Consider the following 9,477-nt stretch of genomic DNA (forward strand, 5'->3'; position numbering starts at 1 on the left):
TAAATTTAGACAGCATCTCTTCAAGGTTAAGTTTCTTTTCCTGTTGATAGGGTGGTTGTTGAAAACCTGGAGGATGATGTGGTCTTTGATTTCCTTGACCGCCCCACGAGAAATTGGGATGGTTCCTCCAACCTGCATTATAAGTGTTACTATATGGGTTATTTTGGAATCTAGAGTTATTGTTACCCATATATTTAACTTGTTCCTCCCCGATGCTAGGGTTGAAGGGTTGGTACTCTGTGCATGCTCCTCCTCTATTCGTCTCGCACCTCATTACTGGATGTACCTGAGTAGAACCAAGTAAACCATCAATCTTTTTATTTAGAAGTTCTACCTGGTTTGACAAAGATAGTAATCGAATCAACGTTATAAACACCTGCTGTTTTAGTTGGCTTAGTCCTCATGACTTGCCACTGATAGTTATTCAGTGGCATCTCTTCAACAAACTCATAAGCATTTTCCGGTGTTTTATTATTGATGGTTCCGCCAGTAGCTGCATCAACCATTTGTCGAGTCGAATGATTTAGGCCATTATGGAATGTTTGAACTTATAGCCAAAGCGGTAACCCATGGTGAGGGCACCTTCTCAATAAGTCCTTGTATCTCTCCTATGCATCGTAAAGAGTTTCTAAGTCCATCTGCACAAACGAAGAGATATGATTACGTAATTTGGCCATTTTAACTGGCGGAAAATATTTTAATAAAAATTTTTCGGTCATTTATTCCCAAGTAGTATTTGACCCTCGTGGTAATGAGTTTAACCACTGTTTAGCTTTGTTCCTTAATGAAAAAGGGAATAACCGAAGATGAATGGCATCGTCAGAAAAGCTATTAATTTTAAATGTATCGCAGAATTCCAAGAAATTTGCCAAGTGAGTATTCGGATCCTCATCCTACAAACCATCAAACTGAACAAATTGCTGTATCATTTGAATAATGTTAGGTTTTAGTTCAAAATTATTTGCAGCAATAGCAGGCCTAACTATACTTGACTCAGTTCCTGTTAAAGTAGGTTTAGCAAAATCATACATAGTACGAGGAGCAAGATTTTCATTTGCTGGTTCAACCTGTATCACAGGAGGTAGCTGATTGTCTTGGACTTCAGCCATCTCTTCGGTTGGGGTTTGAGTATCGTCTTATTGCTCATTATCTGTGCATCTTAAGCTTCACCTTATTTCTCTTTGGTTTCTAGGAACTGTGCGATCGATTTCTTCGTCAAAAAGTAGTGGTCCTGACGAGTTTCTTCTAGTCATAAATTTTAAAAACCTGCCAAGAGAAAGAAAAAGTAAATTAATAAATAATAATTAAAATTAAATTGCAAGAAAAATAAATGGCTAAAGTAATAAAAATTGAGTGATCCTAATATCTTAGTTTCCTGGCAAAGGCGCCAAAAACTTAATCGTGATTTTCGTGTGACAGGTTTTAAATATTTATAAAGAATCCTTCTTGAAACTAACTATTATCATGATGTAGGCAAGTGTACCTATCGAATAGTAGTATAGTTTTAGCAAGAATGGATTGTCGAACCCAAAGGAACTAAAAGTACTTGAAATGACTGTCTTTTTATTATCTAGCCTAAGAATAAGGGGATTTGTTTTAACTAACTAATTAACTAAACTAAGAATTCACAGAAAGTAGAATTGATGGATTACTTTTGGAAAACGATTGAATTAAGACAATAGCTAAGGAAAAATCCATCTAGACTTTACTTGTTATTCTGGCTCCGAATCGGATGATTTATTCATTTAACTTGTCCCGTAGAGATCCCTAAGTTATGTTATTATCCCTATTCAGGACTAATAATGTCTAATCCCTAGATTGAACAATTGAGACTTTTCTTTAATTAACACCCTAGGGTTGCATTAACTTTATTTATGGATCCTCTTATTAGGTTTCACCCTAATCTGGCAAAATCTTGTAACCCTATGTCTAGACGCGCAATCAACTCCGCTTAATTATGAAAAATGTACTCTTAGACAGGGTCTATTCCTCCTCTAAATAAGATCCTATCTTGAATCAGTATCCTGGGATATCAAAACAAGAATTAAGAACACATAATTAAGAACAAGTTAAATATTTATCATATAGTTCAGAAAATAATAACAAGATTCGTCTTAGTTTTCATTCCCCTTAGGTATTTAAGGGATTTAGTTCATAACTAGAAAGGAAAACATCTCAGAAGAATAATGAATACAAAACATAAAGAAAACCCAAAACTCTTGAAGGGAAATTGAGGGGAGATCTTCAGTCTTGATGGTGAATCCGGCTTCTAAGATGGATCCATCGGCTTCCCTTGAGCAGTTCCCTGCTTCCTTCTCTCTGTGTCTCCCTCTCCTCTGTTTTTAGGGCGAATTTATAGGCTTTAGAATGCCTAAAACCCCTCAACATTAGCCTTTTCCGAATTTGACTCAACTTGGGCTCTGCAGGGATACACCCATGTGAATCGTAATTCTGCCAAATTGACACGGCCGTGTGGTCTGCCTGTGTTAGGAAGTCTAGGTTGTGTTGATTTTGTACTTTGGCCCATTTTCTCCATTTTTGGCTGGTTTCTCGTTCCTTTCGCTCTCCTATGCTCACCTAAATATAAAACATGAAATTAAGGCATTAGGAGCATCGAGTTCACCAATTTCGGGGAAAAATCATCCATAAAATGTATTAAGCATGGATTAAAAATATGTATAAATTACAGTTTATCAAATACCCCCACACTTAAGCATTTGCTTGTCCTCAAGCAAAATCCTTAATTCATAATCAAAATAAATTCTTCTCAACTTATAATTTCTATCGATAATATCTCAAAATAATTCACAGGTAATCATACATTGAGAATTCAACTAAAAGAACATTAGAGCTTCAAACATTCCAATTTGAGCATTTTATCCTGAAAACATAGGTGTCTCCCCTTATCTAAGTGGTCACCTCGATTCGAAATCTTACGGAGTTTAACATCCTCACTAAGGATTCACTCAAATCATTCAAAGTGTTCAAAGACAATGAATGTAGCACTCATCAATCAATATGAAATGTTATTACCATAGGCTTGCATGAAAATCACATCTCCACCACTATAAATTGAGATGATACATCAATCAAAAGGTCTTTAGAGGGTTGTAACGAGGCTTGGTTAGGAGGTGTAGTCACAAGCTGAAAGAAAAAGTTAGAATCGAGATTGAATTAAAAAATCACTTAACTAGAAAAAAGATTTAATCATCACTTGCGTACAACAGAGCTTCTTCTTAGAAGATGGAATTTAAATACTTAAGCTCAAAAACAAAAGATTACTACTAATGTGTATACACAGTTTTTTTTTAAGAACAAGTTAAATAACATAGACTAACTATTAAGAACAAGACATAGTTGAGTAAATATTTCAATTCAAATCTCGACAAAAATAGGGATCAAATTTAATTTAGGGGATTTCAACAATAATGGGTTAAGGGTTAATATTAAGGGTAATACAAAAAATGGCTTGTTAGGCTTAAATGGGTTCACTAGGGGTTAAGAAGGAGGTAGGCTTTTCATGGCATGAGTGTGTTAATCCTAAGTGCCTTAATAATTTTCACATATCAAATCAAATGGTGTGGTCTTGACATGGATAATCAAGCAAGTTCTAGAATAACAGTTCAATACTGACTCACTCAAAGCAATAATAAAAGTGAGCATGAAAGAATTAATAGATGCTTAAAAGACTAAAAAATCTCACAAAAATTATGGCTTTTTGATGTTTAAAACTTGTGAATTCCAACTCAAAGTAATACCTAAACTTTGGGGAAACAACCTAAAATTTTAAATTCTTAAAAATCAACTTATCATGCTTGATTCTCTAATGTTTTAAAGTTTAAACAATCAATGTATAAATGCCTATGTTTTAATTCAAGATATATCAACCAAAATCATAAATCAATAAAAATTTATCCTAAATATGATATGAGAGCTTTTCAAGAGAACAAGGCAGTCATTCAGGGATTTTTCTGATAATGAAATGAATACCCTCCACACTTAAGATTTACATTGTCCTCAATTTACAAAGATAGATATTTTGACAAATGTAAGTGTAAGTTCATAAGATAGGGAGAAAAGTGAAATTTCCTGAGTTAAAAATGGATGAATTCCTGGATTAGTGTGAGCGAGTTGTTAGAAATAAAGTTGGAGGACAAACATGATTCTGAAGGACAAAAGGAGAATTGGGGGAATAATTTGATAGTAATCATAAAGATAAGCCGTGTTCAAAAACAAAATAATTTTTAAAAATTAATAAAATAAAAATAAAATAAGATAGATAATCTAATTTTTCAAGTGGCACGGTCGATTCGCACGCCCGTGTGGATTGTGTCCTGTCCGTGTTTGTTTCGAAGTGAGATGTCGTCACACGGCCTTCGGGCACGCCCGTATGGCTACATGATCATGTCACACGACCGTGTGTGATGTAGTTCACTTCTCCCACGGTCGTGTAGTGCTGCGCATGCCCGTGTTATTTTGATAATGTTGTCCACGGGTGATAGACACGAGCGTGTCGCACGCCCGTGTTCATTTGGCAGATTTGACCACGGCCGGGTCGCATGTCCGTGGTCACTTATCGCATCCCGTGTTGGGAAAGATAACTTTTACCCTATTTTCGCATGGTCGTATCGCACGGCTGTGTTTCCGTCCGTGGTTGTCACACAGCCTTAAGCACCGCTGTATGATAGGCCGTGTGGAGTTGGGAACCTGTGCTTCAAAGACTCTGTTAGTGACCTAGATGTTTAAAAATTGAAATTTAAATAATTTAAAACCGTTAGTACTCGGGTTGCCTCCCAAGAAGCGCTTGTTTATAGTCCAAGCTCGGCTATTACCTTGTTGGTTTATTCAGGGCGGTTTGTGGAGTCGTAGCTCCTCTCCATCGTCTTTAAAATTCTCACCGTTATAAAGTTTGAGACGATGTCCATTTACTTTGAAAGTATCGTGTGATGGGTGACTTACCTCTATTGTGCCATATGGAAGAACAAATTGAATTATGAAAGGTCTTGACCATCATGATTTAAGTTTCCCAGGAATCAATTTGAGTCTTGAGTTGTATAGGAGGACAAGATCTCCAACTTCAAATTGTTTTCGTTGCTTTCAACGAGTGTCATGGCGCTTCTTTGTTGCTTCCTTGTATAGGCGTGAGTTTTTGTATGCATTGGCTCGCCACTCATCAAGCTCGTTCAGCTGCATCAACATGTTTTTTCCTGCAAGTTTGGGATCAAGGATTAGAAATTTAATAGCCCAAAAAGCTTTATGCTCTAGTTCGAATGGTAGATGACAACTTTTTCCATAAACAAGTCTATAAGGTGATGTCCCTATAGGCGTCTTAAAAGCAGTTCTGTAAGCCCATAAGGCATCATCTACTTTAACTGCCCAATCTTTTCTGTTTGATTCTATTAGTTTTTCAAGGATCCGTTTGATTTCTCGGTTTGCCACTTCAACTTGTCCATTAGTTTGAGGATGGTATGGGGTGGTTGTTCTATGATGAACTCCGTATTTCTTAAGAGTTTTTTCAAATTGGGTATTACAAAAAAGAGTGCCCCTGTCATTAATAATTGCTCTAGGTGTTTCAAATCTCGAGAAGAGTTTCTTAAGGAAACGTACTACCACTCTAGCATCATTAGTAGGTAGAGCTTGGGCTTCCAGCCATTTGGACATATAATCAACTGCTACTAAGATGTATTAATTCCCAAATGAACTGGGAAATGGGCCCATTAAATTGATACCCCAAATGTCAAATATTTTACATGAAAGCATATAGTTTTGAGGTATTTCATCACGTTTAGATATGTTACCTATCCGTTGGCATTTGTCACATGAAGTATCGTACCTATTAGCGTCTTTGAATAACGAAGGCCAGTAAAAACCTGATTCAAGTATTCTATGTGCGGTCTTAGTTCCACTATAGTATCCTCCAGTTGGCCCTGAGTGGCAATGTTCCAGTATTTTTGATGTTTCTAATCTTGTAACGCATCTTCTAATGACTTGATCTACACATCTGTGAAAAAGAAAAGGGTCGTCCTAAAAGTAGTTTTTCACATCATTAAAGAATCGCTTCCTTTGCTGGTGTGTTAACCCTTTTGGGATAATGTTAGAGGCTAAAAAATTTGTGATGTCTGCAAACCAAGGTACCTCAGAGTCAGATATAGTGAAAAATTATTCTTCAGGAAACAAATCATTTATTTCAACTTCATCTAGTTCTTTGGTATTAGAGTTCTCAAGCCTGGACAGATGATCAGCCGTGAGATTTTTAGCTCCTTTCTTATCCTAAATTTCTATGTCAAATTCCTGCAATAGGAGAATCCATCGAATGAGTCGAGGTTTTGCAACAGTTTTGGTTAAAAGGTAGCGAAAGGCGGAATGGTCAGTGTAAACAACAACTTTAGACAATATGAGATATGATCAAAATTTATCAAATGCAAAAACCACAGCTAGCAATTCTTTTTCCCTAGTAGTATAACTCTCTTGTGCAGCTGTCAAAGTTTTGCTAGCATAATAGATAGGTTGAAAATGCTTGTCTCTTCACTGTCCCAATACTGCACCTACTGTAAAATCACTCATATCACACATTAATTCAAATGGTAAGTTCCAATCAAGTGCAATTATGATTGAAGCATTAATTAATTTATCCTTTAATGTATTAAATGCTTCTAAACACTCCTGATTGAAATTGAAAGGTATATCTTTTGCTAGCAATTTAGTCAAAGGCTTAGCTATTTTAGAAAAATACTTAATAAATCTTCTATAAAAACCAGCATGTCCTAAAAAGCTTCTAATAGCCTTAACCAAACTAGAAGGGGTAATTTTTCAATTGTTTCTATTTTAGATTTGTCCACTTCAATCCCTTTACTAGAAATTTTATGCCCTAATACAATACCTTCTTAAACCATGAAGTGACATTTCTCCCAGTTAAGCACAAGGTTCGTTTCCTCACATCTTATTAAAACTCATTTTAAATTTTTAAGGCAGAGATGGAAAGAGTTATCGAATACCGAGAAATCATACATAAATACTTCCATGATATCTTCTACGAGTTTGTCAAAGATGGCCATCATACAACGCTGAAACATGGCGGGAGCATTACAAAATCCAAAAGGCATTTTACGATAAGCTAACGTACCATATGGGCATGTGAATGTCGTCTTTTCTTGATCTTCAGGAGCTATTAGGATTTGGAAGTAGCCAGAGAGTCCGTCTAAAAAGCAGTAGTACATGTGCCCGGATAATCTTTCCAACATTTGGTCAACGAATGGCAAAGGGAATTGATCTTTTCTTGTGGCATCATTCAGTTTCCTGTATTCAATGCAAACTCTCCACTCTGTGACTATCCTTGTTGGGATTAATTTATTCTTCTCGTTGGTCACAACTGTCATGCCTCCTTTCTTAGGGACAACCTGTACTGGACTTACCCAAGAACTGTCAAAAATAGGATAAATAATTCCAACATCTAGAAGTTTAATTACCTCTACTTTAACAACTTCCTTCATGTTGGGGTTCAGTCGTCTTTGAGCTTGCACACATGGTTTGTATTCATCTTCCATCAAAATTTTGTGGGTACAAAAAGAAGGGCTGATTCCTTTAATGTTAGAAATTTTGCAAGCTATGGCCTTTTTATGTTCGTTTAATACTTGAATTAGTTCCTCTTTCTCCTTGGGTTGCAAGTTAGAAGCAATAATAACTGGTAATGTAGAATTATTTCCAAGGAATGCATATTCCAAGTGGTTTGGTAATTGTTTAAGTTCCAATTTGGGAGGCTCTTCAATAGAGGGTTTTTGTTTAAGTTCATCCTTTATCTTAATGCCCTCATATTCTACTTGTCTTTAAGAATGCTCGTTAGGTTCATCATCTATCTCCTCTTCTTGAGCTAGATTCAGTTTCGTCGTGTTTTTCTGTATAATTTCCTGAAAAGTGTCTTAGGTAGTATGATCAATGGAGTCAATAAAATAACATGAATCATCCTGTTCCCTAGAAAACATCATAGCATCGTAAATTTTAAAGATAATCTCCTCGTCACCTACTCTAAGTACCAATTTACCGTTACCTACATCGATTATAGCCCTAACAGTGGCTAAAAATGGGCGCCCTAAAATTAAGGGCACTTCCACATCTTCGTCCATGTCAAGCACAACAAAGTCAACAGGAAATATGAATTTATCTATTTTCACAAGTATGTCTTCTATAATGCCCCTAGGATATTTAACAGATCTATCAGCTAATTGAATACTCATCCTAGTTGGTTTAGGTTCCCCAAGACCAAGTTGTTTGAATATTTTATATGGCATCAAATTAATGATATCGCCTAAATCAGCTTGTGCTTTCTCTACATTCAGACTACCAATTAAGCAAGGGATCGTAAAACATCCTGGATCTTTCAGTTTGGTTGGCAGTTTGTTTTGGAGTATGGTTAAGCACTCCTCATTGAGTTCTACTGTAGATAAGTCCTCGAACTTCCTTTTATTTGTTAGAAGCTCCTTCAAAAATTTTGCGTATGTAGGCATCTGCGAGATGGCCTCAACAAAAGGTAAGTTGATATATAATTGCTTAAAAAATTCAAGAAACTTACCAAATTGTGCATGAATGCAGTCATTTTTCAATTTTGCTGGGTATGGAACTAGTGGTTTATATTCCTTCGGCACTGGTTTGTCACTATTTTTGGGTTTTTCTTCCCCTCTTTCGCTTATCACGGCTTCTTCTGTTAGCTTCTTTTCAGATTCCACTAACACTTTCCCACTCCTTAGTGTAACTACTTTTACATGCTCTTTTGATTTGGTGTTACTAGGTAAACTTCCTAGTGGTCTTTCCAAAATTAGTTTGGACAGTTGGCCTATCTGAGTTTCGAGCCCTTGGATCGATACTTGTTGATTTTCAAGTGCTGTCTCGGTGTTCTGGAAATGGGCTTCTGACACCGAGATAAATTTAGACAGCATCTCTTCAAGGTTCGATTTCTTTTCCTGTTGATAGGGTGGTTGTTGAAAACCCAGAGGATGATGTGGTCTTTGATTTCCTTGACCGCCCCATGAGAAATTGGGATGGTTCCTCCAACCTGCATTATAAGTGTTACTATATGGGTTATTTTGGAATCTAGAGTTATTGTTACCCATATATTTAACTTGTTCCTCCTCGATGCTAGGGTTGAAGGGTTGATACTCTGTGCATGCTCCTCCTCTATTCGTCTCGCACCTCATTACTGGATGTACCTAAGTAGAACCAGGTAAACCATCAATCTTTTTATTTAGAAGTTCTACCTAGTTTGACAGCATAGTAGCCAAATCGACGTTATAAACGCCTGCTGTTTTAGTTGGCTTAGTCCTCATGACTTGCCACTGATAGTTATTCAGTGACATCTCTTCAATAAACTCATAAGCATTTTCAGGTGTTTTATTATTGATGGTTCCGCCAGTAGCTGCGTCAACCATTTGTCGAGTCGAAGGATTTAGGCCATTATAGAATGTTTGAACTTGTAGCCAAAGCGGT

The 9,477-nt window shown here is 36.5% G+C and overlaps 1 non-coding gene across 1 annotated transcript; it reads left to right on the forward strand.

Annotated features, from left to right (window-relative positions):
- Positions 1–564: 564 nt before the first annotated feature.
- Positions 565–671, forward strand: LOC128282684 (small nucleolar RNA R71). Its single transcript, XR_008273038.1, has one exon. It is a non-coding gene; the product is annotated as a small nucleolar RNA R71 (small nucleolar RNA).
- The last annotated feature ends 8,806 nt before the right edge of the window (positions 672–9,477 follow it).

This window comes from Gossypium arboreum, chromosome 10, assembly GCF_025698485.1.
Source record: "Gossypium arboreum isolate Shixiya-1 chromosome 10, ASM2569848v2, whole genome shotgun sequence".
Classification (NCBI taxonomy): Eukaryota; Viridiplantae; Streptophyta; class Magnoliopsida; order Malvales; family Malvaceae; genus Gossypium; species Gossypium arboreum.